This window comes from Oncorhynchus keta, chromosome 37 (assembly GCF_023373465.1).
Source record: "Oncorhynchus keta strain PuntledgeMale-10-30-2019 chromosome 37, Oket_V2, whole genome shotgun sequence".
Taxonomy (NCBI): Eukaryota; Metazoa; Chordata; class Actinopteri; order Salmoniformes; family Salmonidae; genus Oncorhynchus; species Oncorhynchus keta.
The window spans coordinates 24,341-43,066 of record NC_068457.1 but is presented as its reverse complement, the minus strand read 5'-3'; the positions used below and the strand labels follow the sequence as shown (position 1 = coordinate 43,066).

General features: G+C 39.7%; 1 long non-coding RNA gene across 4 annotated transcripts; it reads left to right on the top strand.

The window, feature by feature from the left end:
* The first annotated feature begins 8,189 nt into the window (after positions 1 to 8,189).
* Positions 8,190 to 18,473, top strand: LOC127916612 (uncharacterized). Of its 4 annotated transcripts, none has more exons than XR_008095386.1 (3): positions 8,190 to 8,261; positions 12,685 to 12,820; positions 14,271 to 14,343. It is a non-coding gene; the product is annotated as an uncharacterized LOC127916612 (long non-coding RNA). The 4 variants fall into 4 exon arrangements; XR_008095385.1 differs by lacking the exon at positions 8,190 to 8,261 and adding an exon at positions 10,463 to 10,534; XR_008095383.1 differs by lacking the exons at positions 8,190 to 8,261; positions 14,271 to 14,343 and adding exons at positions 12,340 to 12,411; positions 18,401 to 18,473.
* The last annotated feature ends 253 nt before the right edge of the window (positions 18,474 to 18,726 follow it).

The window sequence follows — 18,726 nt, the reverse complement described above, 5'->3', positions numbered from 1 at the left end:
TACAGTCCATGCGGAAAGTATTCAGACCCCTTGACATTTTACACATTTTGTTACCTTACAGCCTTTGTCACGCCTTGGTCTTAGTATTTTGTGTTTTCGTTATTTATTTGGTCAGGCCAGGGTGTGACATGGGTTTATTTTGTGGTGTGTTTTTGTATTGGGGTTTAGTAGGTATTGGGATTGTGGTTGAGTAGGGTTGTCGAGCATAGTCTATGGCTGCCTGAGGCAGTTCTCAATCAGAGTCAGGTGATTCTCGTTGTCTCTGATCGGGAACCATATTTAGGTAGCCTGGGTTTCACTGTGGGTTTGGGGGTGATTGTTCCTGTCTCTGTGTTTGTTGTCACAAGATAGGCTGTATAGGTTTTCGCGTTTCGTTTGTTGTTTTGTATATTTAGTTATTTCATGTATCGTTCATTTTGCATTAAAAAACATGAGTAACCACCACGCCGCATTTTGGTCCGACTCTCTTTCAACAGACGAACGCCGTTACAGCCTTATTCTAAAATTGATTACTGTCACGCCCTGGTCGAAGTATTTTGTGTTTTTCTTCATGTATTTGGTCAGGCCAGGGTGTGACATGGGTTTTTTATGTGGTGTGTAGCTTAGTGGGGTTGTAGCTTAGTGGGGTGTTCTAAGAATATCTATGGCTGTCTGAAGTGGTTCTCAATCAGAGGCAGGTGTTTATCGTTGTCTCTGATTGGGAACCATATTTAGGCAGCCATATTCTTTGGTTGTATTGTGGGTGATTGTCCTGAGTGTCTTGATGTCCTTGTTTGATGTTAGTTGACACAAGTATAGGCTGTTTTCAGTTTTCGTTTCGTTTATTGTTTTTGTAGTGTTCGTGTTTAGTCGTGTTTACGTTTGTCTAAATAAACATGGATCGCAATCGACACGCTGCAGTTTGGTCCGACTCTTCTTCACCATATGAAAACCGTGACAATTACAAAGTTTTTTCCTCCCCTCATTAATCTACACACAATACCCATAATGACAAAGCAAATTCTGATTTTTAGAAATGTTTGCATAAATAAATAACTGAAATATAACATTTGCATTAAGTATCAGACCCTTTACTCAGTACTTTGTTGAAACACCTTTGGCAGCGATTACAGCCTCGAGTCTTCTTGGGTATGATGCTACAAGCTTGGTACACTTGTATTTGGGGAGTTTCTCCCATCGTTCTCTGCAGATTCTCTCAAGCTCTGTCAGGTTGGATGAGGAGCTTCGCAGCACAGCTATTTTCATGTCTCTCCAGAGATGTTCTATTGGGTTCAAGTCCAGGCTCTGGCTGGGCCAATCAAGGACATTCAAAGACTTGTTCCAAAGCCACTCCTGCATTGTCTTGGCTGTGCTTGGGGTTGTTGTCACTATTGGAAGGTGAACCTTTGCCACAGTCTGAGGTCCTGAGCGCCATGAAGCAGGTTTTCATTGAAGATATCTTTGAAACTTGCTACGTTCATCTTACCCGCAAACCTGACTATTCGCTTTGTCATTATGGGGTATTGTGTTTAGCTTGAGGAGGGAAAAAATTATTTCATCTATTTTACAGTAAGGTTGTAATGTTATAAAATGTGGATAAAGGGAAGGGGTCTCAATACTTTCCAAATACATGGTATGTATTGACGACTGGCCATGTTATAGTAATGCAGTGGCTTATGGGTAGGAGCACACTGAGGTGACGGTACATGTGTACGGCAGTAGTGCAGTGGGGGGAGGAGATACAGTGGCAGCCTACCAGTTAAGAGCGGTTGGGCCAGTAACCGAGAGGTCAGTGGTTTATATCCCAGAGCCATCTAGGGGAAAAATCTGTCAATGTGCCCTTGATCAAGGCACTTAACCCTAATTGCTCCTGTAAGTTTCTCCGGATAAGAATGTCTGTTCAATTATTAAAATGCCAAATGAAATGTATATTAGGTATAATTTAAAGCTACTCTATTTGGTTACACTTTACATTATTGCGGCAATCAGCAGTTGAAACAATAACAAAGCATTATCCCCGCCCCTGTTACAGTATAAAGCTGAGGGATGGGGCTGAATATCCATGATATCAAAATTATAGTTTAACCATGTTTTTAGGCTATACAGTGTGTGTATAGCTTACAAACATTGGAGTAATACGAGTATATATTTTAGGTTCTGATGGGGTACGCCAGTTGAACTAAGCTCATGAGGCATTTATAAGTTATATTCTTTCAAGAATCAAGGGGTACATATCATCAATTTATGAGTCTAAAAATTTATGTAGTAACTGCAGAATTGTTAGTTCTTATTCCTGTGTAGTTACGCTAGTTACATAGTAATTACAGTGTTACTACTCAACTTAATTCAGGTATAGCGTGCTTCGGGTTCACATAGTCAAAACCGAAGATGTGAAGTTAAAAAACTAGCAAGACTTAAATTTCTAACCTGGATTTCTGTCCAGTGCCTCTAGAGGAAGAGGGAACGGGTGGGTGGGTGGGGGATTCTAAAATAATTGAGTTCAGAAAAAGAGAGCCACTGCAAATGAGACCAAAAAAGTATTTTTTTCACAGGCTACACTTGAGACTTCAAATGTAGCCTGGGTAAAAGCTTCAACTTCTGCCCTGTTAATATCAGACACTCTCAGTCTTAAACTCTTTAAAAGTACCCCACCAGAGGAAGTTGCTGCCACTATTTTGACACAATTTCCTGTCCTAGAGAGGGAATGCACATTTAGGTTCCACACATCACATTAATGATGAAGGCTACTTATACATATTCACCAATTGGGTGTGTGAATTTCCACATGGAGTTGGTAAACATCAACAAACAGGCCACTGACAGCTGTCAGTGTAGCTAGCTAGCATGCTAACCTTATTTAGCAAGCAAATGTTATCTGTTGTTGCTGTTTTTACTAGACTATATTCAAAAGATTAGCCAGCTGGTTTTATGGCTGGTTCTGAAACTGGATTTATCATTATCGTTGATCCATGGAAAACTTTGCCATAGATGGATCTTTGACTTCGCCATCTATTGCTATATCCAAAGTGTTGCTATCTTACATACATTGGCCACGAATCCACCATAGAAATAGTTCAAAATAATAAGATAAAGCGCTGGTAATACGGATAACTATTGAAAGATTTACCAGCAGTACATCCCACTGCTGGTTTGCTCTGGAGCAAAGCAGGTTTGGCCCTGGTCGGTCCCTAGATGGGAGACCAGATGCTGCTGGAAGTGGTGTTGGGGGGCCAGTAGGAGGCACTCTTTCCTCAGGTATAACATTTTTTATCCCAATGTCCCAGGGCAGTGATTGGGGACATTTCCCTGTGTAGGGTGCCGTCTTTTGGATGGGACATTAATAAACGGGTGCCGTGACTCTCTGTGGTCACTAAAGATCCCACGGCACTGATCGTTAGAGTAAGGGTATTAACCCTGGTGTCCTGGCTAAATTCCCAAGCTGTCACCTAATCATCCCCAGCTTACATTTGGCTCATTCATCCCTCAACCCTGTAACTATTCCCCAGATTGTTGCTGTAAATGAGAATGTGTTCTCAGTCAACTTACCTGGTAAAAAATATGCTGATATAAATGTTTCTACATTGTAATAGGCATGGTGCAACCTTTGGTAGATAGGCTGCTAGCATGTTTCATTTTCTAGATAGACACTTGTGGTTTCTAGTTAATGTTACACTGAAGTAGAGGAGTACAACTTTAGTGGTCAAACCATTCATCTTGGGGCGAGGGGGTGAGCAGCTTTGAAAATGCTATCATATCATGCAATTATAACATTTATAAAATGGTCAGATATATTTTAATACAGAGTAGCTTAAATATAAGTGAAAATTATCCAATGGATTATGAATATTTTCTGGTAAAACAAAATTGGAGGTGCAAAAACATGTTTGCACCCCCTATTTTAATTTTCTCCATTGGTCAGGTGGCCATGTGGGTGTTTGGCATTTGGAAAGAATAACTTTGCAGATATTTCTGATTAATAAACAATGTGTAATGAGTTTCCTCCTCTTCCTCCGAAGAGGAGAGGCGAAACGGATCAGAGGACCAATACGCGGCGTGGTAATTTTCCATGGTACTTTTTAATGCTATAAGGTACACATGAACAAACTAACAAAACAAGAAATGTGAAAACTCAAAAAACAGTCCTATCTGGTGCACACACAGAGACAGGAAACAATCACCCACAAACACACAGTGAAACCCAGGCCACCTAAGTATGATTCTCAATCAGAGACAACTAATGACACCTGCCTCTGATTGAGAACCATACTAGGCCGAAACATAGAAATTCCCAAAACCTAGACAAACAAACATAGACTGCCCACCCAACTCACGCCCTGACCATACTAACTAAATACAAAAACACAGAAAATAAAGGTCAGAACGTGACAGTACCCCCCCCCAAAGGTGCGGACTCCGGCCGCAAAACCTTGACCTATAGGGGAGGGTCTGGGTGGGCGTCTGTCCGCGGTGGCGGTTCTGGCGCGGGACGCGGACCCCACTTCACCATTGTTTTAGTCCGCCTCATTTTCCGCCTCCGTGGCTTTCTCACCATGGCAACCCCTCTTAATGACCCCACTGGACAGAGGGGCAGCTCGGGACAGAGGGGCAGAAGCTCTGGACAGAGGGACAGGGGCTCTGGACAGAGGGACAGGGGCTCTGGACAGAGGGACAGGGGCTCTGGCGCCTCTGGGCTGAGGGGCTCTGGCGCCTCTGGGCTGAGGGGCTCTGGCGCCTCTGGGCTGAGGGGCTCCGGCAGCGGCGCCGGACAGGCGGGACGCTCCGGCAGCGGCGCCGGACAGGCGGGAGGCTCTGGCAGTGGCGCCGGACAGGCGGGACGCTCCGGCAGCGGCGCCGGACAGGCGGGACGCTCCGGCAGTGGCGCCGGACAGGCGGGACGCTCCGGCAGCGGCGCCGGACAGGCGGGAGGCTCCGGCAGCGGCGCCGGACAGGCGGGACGCTCCGCAGCGGCGCCGGACAGGCGGGACGCTCCGGCAGCGGCGCCGGACAGGCGGGACGCTCCGGCAACGGCGCAGGACAGGCGGGACGCTCCGGCAGCGGCGCCGGACAGGCGGGAGCACCTGCAGAGAGGAGACAGAGAGACAGCCTGGTGCGTGGAGCTGCTACAGGAGGCAGCAGCGCCGGACAGGCGGGAGGCTCCGGCAGCGGCGCCGGACAGGCGGGAGGCTCCGCAGCGGCGCCGGACAGGCGGGAGGCTCCGGCAGCGGCGCCGGACAGGCGGGAGGCTCCGGCAGCGGCGCCGGACAGGCGGGAGGCTCCGGCAGCGGCGCCGGACAGGCGGGAGGCTCCGGACAGGCGGGAGGCTCCGGCAGCGGCGCCGGACAGGCGGGAGGCTCCGGCAGCGGCGCCGGACAGGCGGGAGGCTCCGGCAGCGGCGCCGGACAGGCGGGAGGCTCCGCAGCGGCGCCGGACAGGCGGGACGCTCCGGCAGCGGCGCCGGACAGGCGGGAGCACCTGCAGGGAGGAGACTGAGAGACAGCCTGGTGCGTGGGGCTGCCACAGGAACTACCAGGCTGGGGAGACTTTCAGGAGGCTTGGTGTTAGGAGGAGCCTGAAAGACCGGGCTGTGGGGGAGCACTGGAGCTCTGGTGCGCAACCTTGGCACCACTTCCCCAGGCTGGACAACTACTCGAGCCCGGACCCTCCAGAGTGCAGGCACAGGTTGAACCGGGCTGTGGGTAAGCACGGGAGATCTAGTGCTTACTACACGCACCTCTCCCCTAGGCTCCACTCCCACAGTTGCCCGGTACGAGCGGAGCGCAGGCAGAGGACGCACTGCACCCTCCCAGCGCCCGGAGACACAGCACGCAGAGCCGGCGCAGGATAACCTGGACCAAGACTGCGTACCGGCGACCAGACCCGCTGAGCAGGCACCATACGCCCTGGCTCAATGCCCACACTCGCATGGCACTCTCGGGGCTGCCCTATAGCGCACCGGGCTATGGACACGCACTGGCGACACCGTGCGCTCAACCGCATAACACGGTGCCTGACCAGTAATGCGCTGCTTATCATAAGCACGAGGAGTGAGCTCAGGTCTGCTACCTGGCTTAGTACCACACCTCGTGTGCCCCCCAAAAAAAAAAAAAATTTGGGGCTGCCTCTCGTACCTGTCGCACTGCCGTGCTGGCTCCTCATATTGCCGCCGCTCAGCTTTCGCTGCCTCCAGCTCTGCTTTGGGGCTGCGATTTTCCCCAGCCCGTGCCCAGGGTCCCTCTCCGTTCAGTATCTGCTCCCATGTCCAGGAGTCCTGTGATGGTGGCCTCTGTTGTTGATGCTGCTGCTGCTGTCGTCGCTGTCCTTTACCACGCCGCTTGGTCCGATTTTGGTGGGTGATTCTGTAATGAGTTTCCTCCTCTTCCTCCGAAGAGGAGAGGCGAAACGGATCAGAGGACCAATACGCGGCGTGGTAATTTTCCATGGTACTTTTAATGCTATAAGGTACACATGAACAAACTAACAAAACAAGAAATGTGAAAACTCAAAAAACAGTCCTATCTGGTGCACACACAGAGACAGGAAACAATCACCCACAAACACACAGTGAAACCCAGGCCACCTAAGTATGATTCTCAATCAGAGACAACTAATGACACCTGCCTCTGATTGAGAACCATACTAGGCCGAAACATAGAAATTCCCAAAACCTAGACAAACAAACATAGACTGCCCACCCAACTCACGCCCTGACCATACTAACTAAATACAAAAACACAGAAAATAAAGGTCAGAACGTGACACAATGGGTGGTAACATAAAATATTTTGTATCATATGAAAAGATATCGCATTCACATGGATTTGAATAAAGTAGGCAGATGTGTCACTTCAAGCCCAAATATATCGTACTTTGACGAAAACGATGACCTATTGACTTAAATTGTTTTGTAACATCATGGGTAAGCTCTGGCCATCGTCTTCTAGCTTGAAAAATAAGATCTCTACTGGTGTGGGAATTTAATTCACTCTTGGATACATGAGCATATGAGGTAATGGACATGCAAGTCAAAATATTACTCAAGACAAAATATCAAAACACCACCATGCATCTACTGCAAGTGATAATGTTTGAAATTCTGCAGGCCATGCAGGGTAAGCTGTAGTGTATTCAATGTGTCTGACTTTGCCAACAGAGGGTAGCACAACACACCACAATATTAACTCCTTACTTGGTTGTAGCTGAAGACTGGTTCATGTTTTCAGATGTAATACTGTTTAAGAGAAATTGTGTGCTTTACGTTATTTATATAATGTCATAAGGATCCAGACTAAATAACAGTCATTTTAAAACAGTTGAAATTGTCCTACATAGAGAAAAAAATGCAATGATTATGCTGTGTAATTTCTTTTTGGTTTTAACCCATTTTCAAGATTATATTTTGAGCACTGATTATTGCTTATTGTACGTGTGTCCTATAGGGAACGGACAGTTTTCCATGGGTAGATGTGATCTTTACAGCAGTACATATCCAGTGTTGCTTTAAAAAGGTTGATAGTGGATTGAAAAAATAAAGCTTTCTATGTTTTTTTAAAGGGACGTAAATATTGAAAAAGGTTAAAGAAAGGTTTACAGAAAGAACAAGATTTATAAATCAAGTGTAAATTAAGACATGTTCATGTTTTTTGGTTTGTTTGCACCGGGTGCAAGGATTTAGTAAAGCTGGCCCAGAATCTTAAAACCTTGTGCATAGTATTAGTCTCTCCTGTTCACATTGATTTTATTTGGTGAGTGTACCCCCTGTAGTTTCCAATCTGTTAAATGAAGCAGGCCAAGGGACTGAAGCGTACATGTGCAAAGAGGGGTGGGTGGAAGGAGAAATTTATAACACTATGTTAATCCACTAACTGGAGTGAAGTCAGTGTTGATAGACAAGACTAAATGAAAAATGACATTTTAATGAGGCAGACCATTCAATCTAATTGGTAATGATCAACAGTCCTTTGTTACATTATAGAAAAAAAAGTGAATTCATTGAGACAAACACGGCACTGGATAGATACAATAAACATAGCATAAGTACCTCCACATGGATGTTATCCCTTCCAATGATACATTGGAGAGCTACATAATACAGAGACCTTGCATTGCAAGTTGCAACATTGAAATACAGAAATAACCACTTTTCCATAAACAAGGTCTAAATCATGTTTGACGCAATCTGTAAGTGCAATTTTGGCAGTACTGTTTAATCTAGATGATAGGAACACTGTGGCCAATTTTCAGCAAGTTGCAACATTGAACTAACCACTTTTCCAATAAACAAGGTCTAAATCATGTTTGACGCAATCTGTAAGTGCAATTTTTGCATTACTGTTTAATCTAGATGATAGGAACACGGTGGACAATTTTCAGCAAGTTGCGACATTGAAATACAGAAATAATCACTTTTCAGTAAACAAGTTCTAAATCATGTTTGATGTATTCTGGAAGTAATTATTTGTGCAGTACTGTTGAAACTAGATGATAGGAACAATGTGGACAATTTTCAGCAAGTTGCAACATTGAAATACAGAAATGACCACTTTTCCATAAACAAGGTCTAAATCATGTTTGACGCAATCTGTAAGTGCAATTTCTGCATTACTGTTTAATCTAGATGATAGGAACACGGTGGACAATTTTCAGCAAGTTGCAACATTGAAATACAGAAATAACCACTTTTCCATAAACAAGGTCTAAATCATGTTTGATGCACTCTGGAAGTAATTATTTTTGCAGAACTGAAGAAACTAGATGATAGGAATACTGTGGACAATTTTCAGCAAGTTGCAACATTGAAATAATCACTTTTCCAATAAACAAGGTCTAAATCATGTTTGATGCACTCTGTAAGTGCAACTTTTGCAGTAATGTTTAATCTCAATGGTAGGAACACCATGGACAATTTTCAGCAAATTGCAACATTGAAATAACCACTTTTCCAATAAACAAGTTCTAAATCATTTTTTATGCACTCTGTAAGTACAATTTTTGCAGTACTGTTTAATCTAGATGATAGGAACACTGTGTACAATTTTCAGCAAGTTGCAACATTGAAATACAGAAATGACCACTTTTCCATAAACAAGGACTAAATCATCTTTGATGCGCTCTGTAAGGGCATTTTTTTGCTTTACTGTTTCATCTAGATGGTAGGAACACCGTGGACAATTTTCTGCAAGTTGCAACATTGAACTAACCACTTTTCCAATAAACAAGGTCTAAATCATGTTTGACACAATCTGTAAGTGCAATTTTGGCAGTACTGTTTAATCTAGATGATAGGGCCACTGTGGCCAATTTTCAGCAAGTTGCAACATTGAAATACAGAAATAACCACTTTTCCATAAACAAGGTCTAAATAATGTTTGATGCACTCTGGAAGTAATTATTTTTGCAGAACTGTAGAAACTAGATGATAGGAACACTGTGGACAAGTTTCAGCAAGTTGCAACATTGAAATAACCACTTTTCCAATAAACAAGTTCTAAATCATGTTTGATGCACTCTGTAAGTGCAATTTTTTGCAGTACTGCTTAATCTCAATGGTAGGAAAACCATGGACAATTTTCAGCAGGTTGCAACATTGAAATAACCACTTTTCCAATAAACAAGGTCTAAATCATGTTTGATGCACTCTGTAAGTACAATTTTTGCAGTACTGTTTAATCTAGATGATAGGAACACTGTGTACAATTTTCAGCAAGTTGCAACATTGAGATACTGAAATGACCACTTTTCCATAAACAAGGGCTAAATCATGTTTGACGCAATCTGTAAGTGCAATTTTGGCAGTACTGTTTAATCTAGATGATAGGAACACTGTGGCCAATTTTCACCAAGTTGCAACATTGAACTAACCACTTTTCAATAAACAAGGTCTAAATCATGTTTGACGCAATCTGTAAGTGCAATTTTTGCATTACTGTTTAATCTAGATGATTGGAACACTGTGGCCAATTTTCAGCAAGTTGCAACATTGAACTAACCACTCTTCCAATAAACAAGGTCTAAATCATGTTTGACGCAATCTGTAAGTGCAATTTTTGCATTACTGTTTAATCTAGATGATAGGAACACGGTGGACAATTTTCAGCAAGTTGCAACATTGAAATACAGAAATAAGCACTTTTCCATAAACAAGGTCTAAATCATGTTTGATGCGCTCGCTAAGTGCAATCTAAGTGCAATGTTTTGCCTTGCTGTTTAATCTAGATGATAGGAAGACTGTGGCCAATTTTCAGCAGGTTGCAACATTGAAATACAGAAATAATCACTTTTCAGTAAACAAGTTCTAAATCATGTTTGATGTATTCTGGAAGTAATTATTTGTGCAGTACTGTTGAAACTAGATGATAGGAACAATGTGGACAATTTTCAGCAAGTTGCAACATTGAAATACAGAAATGACCACTTTTCCATAAACAAGGTCTAAATCATGTTTGACGCAATCTGTAAGTGCAATTTTGGCAGTACTGTTTAATCTAGATGATAGGAACACTGTGGCCAATTTTCAGCAAGTTGCAACATTGAACTAACCACTTTTCCAATAAACAAGGTCTAAATCATGTTTGACGCAATCTGTAAGTGCAATTTTTGCATTACTGTTTAATCTAGATGATAGGAACACGGTGGACAATTTTCAGCAAGTTGCGACATTGAAATACAGAAATAATCACTTTTCAGTAAACAAGTTCTAAATCATGTTTGATGTATTCTGGAAGTAATTATTTGTGCAGTACTGTTGAAACTAGATGATAGGAACAATGTGGACAATTTTCAGCAAGTTGCAACATTGAAATACAGAAATGACCACTTTTCCATAAACAAGGTCTAAATCATGTTTGACGCAATCTGTAAGTGCAATTTCTGCATTACTGTTTAATCTATATGATAGGAACACGGTGGACAATTTTCAGCAAGTTGCAACATTGAAATACAGAAATAACCACTTTTCCATAAACAAGGTCTAAATCATGTTTGATGCACTCTGGAAGTAATTCTTTTTGCAGAACTGAAGAAACTAGATGATAGGAATACTGTGGACAATTTTCAGCAAGTTGCAACATTGAAATAATCACTTTTCCAATAAACAAGGTCTAAATCATGTTTGATGCACTCTGTAAGTGCAACTTTTGCAGTACTGATTAATCTCAATGGTAGGAACACCATGGACAATTTTCAGCAAATTGCAACATTGAAATAACCACTTTTCCAATAAACAAGTTCTAAATCATGTTTTATGCACTCTGTAAGTACAATTTTTGCAGTACTGTTTAATCTAGATGATAGGAACACTGTGTACAATTTTCAGCAAGTTGCAACATTGAAATACAGAAATGACCACTTTTCCATAAACAAGGACTAAATCATCTTTGATGCGCTCTGTAAGGGCATTTTTTTGCTTTACTGTTTCATCTAGATGGTAGGAACACCGTGGACAATTTTCTGCAAGTTGCAACATTGAAATAACCACTTTTCCAATAAACAAGGTCTAAATCATGTTTGATGCACTCTGTAAGTACAATTTTTGCAGTACTGTTTAATCTAGATGATAGGAACACTGTGTACAATTTTCAGCAAGTTGCAACATTGAGATACAGAAATGACCACTTTTCCATAAACAAGGGCTAAATCATGTTTGACGCAATCTGTAAGTGCAATTTTGGCAGTACTGTTTAATCTAGATGATAGGAACACTGTGGCCAATTTTCACCAAGTTGCAACATTGAACTAACCACTTTTCAATAAACAAGGTCTAAATCATGTTTGACGCAATCTGTAAGTGCAATTTTTGCATTACTGTTTAATCTAGATGATTGGAACACTGTGGCCAATTTTCAGCAAGTTGCAACATTGAACTAACCACTCTTCCAATAAACAAGGTCTAAATCATGTTTGACGCAATCTGTAAGTGCAATTTTTGCATTACTGTTTAATCTAGATGATAGGAACACGGTGGACAATTTTCAGCAAGTTGCAACATTGAAATACAGAAATAAGCACTTTTCCATAAACAAGGTCTAAATCATGTTTGATGCGCTCGCTAAGTGCAATCTAAGTGCAATGTTTTGCCTTGCTGTTTAATCTAGATGATAGGAAGACTGTGGCCAATTTTCAGCAGGTTGCAACATTGAAATACAGAAATAATAACTTTTCAGTAAACAAGTTCTAAATCATGTTTGATGTATTCTGGAAGTAATTATTTGTGCAGTACTGTTGAAACTAGATGATAGGAACAATGTGGACAATTTTCAGCAAGTTGCAACATTGAAATACAGAAATGACCACTTTTCCATAAACAAGGTCTAAATCATGTTTGACGCAATCTGTAAGTGCAATTTTGGCAGTACTGTTTAATCTAGATGATAGGAACACTGTGGCCAATTTTCAGCAAGTTGCAACATTGAACTAACCACTTTTCCAATAAACAAGGTCTAAATCATGTTTGACGCAATCTGTAAGTGCAATTTTTGCATTACTGTTTAATCTAGATGATAGGAACACGGTGGACAATTTTCAGCAAGTTGCGACATTGAAATACAGAAATAATCACTTTTCAGTAAACAAGTTCTAAATCATGTTTGATGTATTCTGGAAGTAATTATTTGTGCAGTACTGTTGAAACTAGATGATAGGAACAATGTGGACAATTTTCAGCAAGTTGCAACATTGAAATACAGAAATGACCACTTTTCCATAAACAAGGTCTAAATCATGTTTGACGCAATCTGTAAGTGCAATTTCTGCATTACTGTTTAATCTAGATGATAGGAACACGGTGGACAATTTTCAGCAAGTTGCAACATTGAAATACAGAAATAACCACTTTTCCATAAACAAGGTCTAAATCATGTTTGATGCACTCTGGAAGTAATTATTTTTGCAGAACTGAAGAAACTAGATGATAGGAATACTGTGGACAATTTTCAGCAAGTTGCAACATTGAAATAATCACTTTTCCAATAAACAAGGTCTAAATCATGTTTGATGCACTCTGTAAGTGCAACTTTTGCAGTAATGTTTAATCTCAATGGTAGGAACACCATGGACAATTTTCAGCAAATTGCAACATTGAAATAACCACTTTTCCAATAAACAAGTTCTAAATCATTTTTTATGCACTCTGTAAGTACAATTTTTGCAGTACTGTTTAATCTAGATGATAGGAACACTGTGTACAATTTTCAGCAAGTTGCAACATTGAAATACAGAAATGACCACTTTTCCATAAACAAGGACTAAATCATCTTTGATGCGCTCTGTAAGGGCATTTTTTTGCTTTACTGTTTCATCTAGATGGTAGGAACACCGTGGACAATTTTCTGCAAGTTGCAACATTGAACTAACCACTTTTCCAATAAACAAGGTCTAAATCATGTTTGACACAATCTGTAAGTGCAATTTTGGCAGTACTGTTTAATCTAGATGATAGGGCCACTGTGGCCAATTTTCAGCAAGTTGCAACATTGAAATACAGAAATAACCACTTTTCCATAAACAAGGTCTAAATAATGTTTGATGCACTCTGGAAGTAATTATTTTTGCAGAACTGTAGAAACTAGATGATAGGAACACTGTGGACAATTTTCAGCAAGTTGCAACATTGAAATAACCACTTTTCCAATAAACAAGTTCTAAATCATGTTTGATGCACTCTGTAAGTGCAATTTTTTGCAGTACTGCTTAATCTCAATGGTAGGAAAACCATGGACAATTTTCAGCAGGTTGCAACATTGAAATAACCACTTTTCCAATAAACAAGGTCTAAATCATGTTTGATGCACTCTGTAAGTACAATTTTTGCAGTACTGTTTAATCTAGATGATAGGAACACTGTGTACAATTTTCAGCAAGTTGCAACATTGAGATACAGAAATGACCACTTTTCCATAAACAAGGGCTAAATCATGTTTGACGCAATCTGTAAGTGCAATTTTGGCAGTACTGTTTAATCTAGATGATAGGAACACTGTGGCCAATTTTCACCAAGTTGCAACATTGAACTAACCACTTTTCAATAAACAAGGTCTAAATCATGTTTGACGCAATCTGTAAGTGCAATTTTTGCATTACTGTTTAATCTAGATGATTGGAACACTGTGGCCAATTTTCAGCAAGTTGCAACATTGAACTAACCACTCTTCCAATAAACAAGGTCTAAATCATGTTTGACGCAATCTGTAAGTGCAATTTTTGCATTACTGTTTAATCTAGATGATAGGAACACGGTGGACAATTTTCAGCAAGTTGCAACATTGAAATACAGAAATAAGCACTTTTCCATAAACAAGGTCTAAATCATGTTTGATGCGCTCGCTAAGTGCAATCTAAGTGCAATGTTTTGCCTTGCTGTTTAATCTAGATGATAGGAAGACTGTGGCCAATTTTCAGCAGGTTGCAACATTGAAATACAGAAATAATCACTTTTCAGTAAACAAGTTCTAAATCATGTTTGATGTATTCTGGAAGTAATTATTTGTGCAGTACTGTTGAAACTAGATGATAGGAACAATGTGGACAATTTTCAGCAAGTTGCAACATTGAAATACAGAAATGACCACTTTTCCATAAACAAGGTCTAAATCATGTTTGACGCAATCTGTAAGTGCAATTTTGGCAGTACTGTTTAATCTAGATGATAGGAACACTGTGGCCAATTTTCAGCAAGTTGCAACATTGAACTAACCACTTTTCCAATAAACAAGGTCTAAATCATGTTTGACGCAATCTGTAAGTGCAATTTTTGCATTACTGTTTAATCTAGATGATAGGAACACGGTGGACAATTTTCAGCAAGTTGCGACATTGAAATACAGAAATAATCACTTTTCAGTAAACAAGTTCTAAATCATGTTTGATGTATTCTGGAAGTAATTATTTGTGCAGTACTGTTGAAACTAGATGATAGGAACAATGTGGACAATTTTCAGCAAGTTGCAACATTGAAATACAGAAATGACCACTTTTCCATAAACAAGGTCTAAATCATGTTTGACGCAATCTGTAAGTGCAATTTCTGCATTACTGTTTAATCTATATGATAGGAACACGGTGGACAATTTTCAGCAAGTTGCAACATTGAAATACAGAAATAACCACTTTTCCATAAACAAGGTCTAAATCATGTTTGATGCACTCTGGAAGTAATTCTTTTTGCAGAACTGAAGAAACTAGATGATAGGAATACTGTGGACAATTTTCAGCAAGTTGCAACATTGAAATAATCACTTTTCCAATAAACAAGGTCTAAATCATGTTTGATGCACTCTGTAAGTGCAACTTTTGCAGTACTGATTAATCTCAATGGTAGGAACACCATGGACAATTTTCAGCAAATTGCAACATTGAAATAACCACTTTTCCAATAAACAAGTTCTAAATCATTTTTTATGCACTCTGTAAGTACAATTTTTGCAGTACTGTTTAATCTAGATGATAGGAACACTGTGTACAATTTTCAGCAAGTTGCAACATTGAAATACAGAAATGACCACTTTTCCATAAACAAGGACTAAATCATCTTTGATGCGCTCTGTAAGGGCATTTTTTTGCTTTACTGTTTCATCTAGATGGTAGGAACACCGTGGACAATTTTCTGCAAGTTGCAACATTGAAATAACCACTTTTCCAATAAACAAGGTCTAAATCATGTTTGATGCACTCTGTAAGTACAATTTTTGCAGTACTGTTTAATCTAGATGATAGGAACACTGTGTACAATTTTCAGCAAGTTGCAACATTGAGATACAGAAATGACCACTTTTCCATAAACAAGGGCTAAATCATGTTTGATGCAATCTGTAAGTGCAATTTTGGCAGTACTGTTTAATCTAGATGATAGGAACACTGTGGCAAATTTTCATTGCAACATTGAAATAACCACTTTTCAATAAACAAGGTCTAAATCATGTTTGATGCAATCTGTAAGTGCAATTTTTGCATTACTGTTTAATCTAGATGATTGGAACACTGTGGCCAATTTTCAGCAAGTTGCAACATTGAACTAACCACTCTTCCAATAAACAAGGTCTAAATCATGTTTGATGCAATCTGTAAGTGCAATTTTTGCATTACTGTTTAATCTAGATGATAGGAACACGGTGGACAATTTTCAGCAAGTTGCAACATTGAAATACAGAAATAAGCACTTTTCCATAAACAAGGTCTAAATCATGTTTGATGCGCTCTGTGCAATACAATGTTTTGCCTTAACTGTTTAATCTAGATGATAGGAAGACTGTGGCCAATTTTCAGCAAACTGCAACATTGAAATACAGAAATAATCACTTTTCAGTAAACAAGTTCTAAATCATGTTTGATGTATTCTGGAAGTAATTATTTGTGCAGTACTGTTGAAACTAGATGATAGGAACAATGTGGACAATTTTCAGCAAGTTGCAACATTGAAATACAGAAATGACCACTTTTCCATAAACAAGGTCTAAATCATGTTTGATGCAATCTGTAAGTGCAATTTTGCAGTACTGTTTAATCTAGATGATAGGAACACTGTGGCCAATTTTCAGCAAGTTGCAACATTGAAATAACCACTTTTCCAATAAACAAGGTCTAAATCATGTTTGATGCAATCTGTAAGTGCAATTTTTGCATTACTGTTTAATCTAGATGATAGGAACACGGTGGACAATTTTCAGCAAGTTGCAGACATTGAAATACAGAAATAATCACTTTTCAGTAAACAAGTTCTAAATCATGTTTGATGTATTCTGGAAGTAATTATTTGTGCATACTGTTGAAACTAGATGATAGGAACAATGTGGACAATTTTCAGCAAGTTGCAACATTGAAATACAGAAATGACCACTTTTCCATAAACAAGGTCTAAATCATGTTTGATGCAATCTGTAAGTGCAATTTTGCATTAACTGTTTAATCTAGATGATAGGAACACGGTGGACAATTTTCAGCAAGTTGCAACATTGAAATACAGAAATAACCACTTTTCCATAAACAAGGTCTAAATCATGTTTGATGCACTCTGGAAGTAATTCTTTTTGCAGAACTGAAGAAACTAGATGATAGGAATACTGTGGACAATTTTCAGCAAGTTGCAACATTGAAATAATCACTTTTCCAATAAACAAGGTCTAAATCATGTTTGATGCACTCTGTAAGTGCAACTTTTGCAGTACTGTTTAATCTCAATGGTAGGAACACCATGGACAATTTTCAGCAAGTTGCAACATTGAAATAACCACTTTTCCAATAAACAAGTTCTAAATCATTTTTTATGCACTCTGTAAGTACAATTTTTGCAGTACTGTTTAATCTAGATGATAGGAACACTGTGTACAATTTTCAGCAAGTTGCAACATTGAAATACAGAAATGACCACTTTTCCATAAACAAGGACTAAATCATCTTTGATGCGCTCTGTAAGGGCATTTTTTTGCTTTACTGTTTCATCTAGATGGTAGGAACACCACAATTTTCTGCAAGTTGCAACATTGAACTAACCACTTTTCCAATAAACAAGGTCTAAATCATGTTTGACACAATCTGTAAGTGCAATTTTGGCAGTACTGTTTAATCTAGATGATAGGGCCACTGTGGCCAATTTTCAGCAAGTTGCAACATTGAAATACAGAAATAACCACTTTTCCATAAACAAGGTCTAAATAATGTTTGATGCACTCTGGAAGTAATTATTTTTGCAGAACTGTAGAAACTAGATGATAGGAACACTGTGGACAATTTTCAGCAAGTTGCAACATTGAAATAACCACTTTTCCAATAAACAAGTTCTAAATCATGTTTGATGCACTCTGTAAGTGCAATTTTTGCAGTACTGCTTAATCTCAATGGTAGGAAAACCATGGACAATTTTCAGCAGGTTGCAACATTGAAATAACCACTTTTCCAATAAACAAGGTCTAAATCATGTTTGATGCACTCTGTAAGTACAATTTTTGCAGTACTGTTTAATCTAGATGATAGGAACACTGTGTACAATTTTCAGCAAGTTGCAACATTGAGATACAGAAATGACCACTTTTCCATAAACAAGGGCTAAATAATGTTTGACGCAATCTGTAAGTGCAATTTTGGCAGTACTGTTTAATCTAGATGATAGGAACACTGTGGCCAATTTTCACCAAGTTGCAACATTGAACTAACCACTTTTCAATAAACAAGGTCTAAATCATGTTTGACGCAATCTGTAAGTGCAATTTTTGCATTACTGTTTAATCTAGATGATTGGAACACTGTGGCCAATTTTCAGCAAGTTGCAACATTGAACTAACCACTCTTCCAATAAACAAGGTCTAAATCATGTTTGACGCAATCTGTAAGTGCAATTTTTGCATTACTGTTTAATCTAGATGATAGGAACACGGTGGACAATTTTCAGCAAGTTGCAACATTGAAATACAGAAATAAGCACTTTTCCATAAACAAGGTCTAAATCATGTTTGATGCGCTCGCTAAGTGCAATCTAAGTGCAATGTTTTGCCTTGCTGTTTAATCTAGATGATAGGAAGACTGTGGCCAATTTTCAGCAGGTTGCAACATTGAAATACAGAAATAATCACTTTTCAGTAAACAAGTTCTAAATCATGTTTGATGTATTCTGGAAGTAATTATTTGTGCAGTACTGTTGAAACTAGATGATAGGAACAATGTGGACAATTTTCAGCAAGTTGCAACATTGAAATACAGAAATGACCACTTTTCCATAAACAAGGTCTAAATCATGTTTGACGCAATCTGTAAGTGCAATTGTTG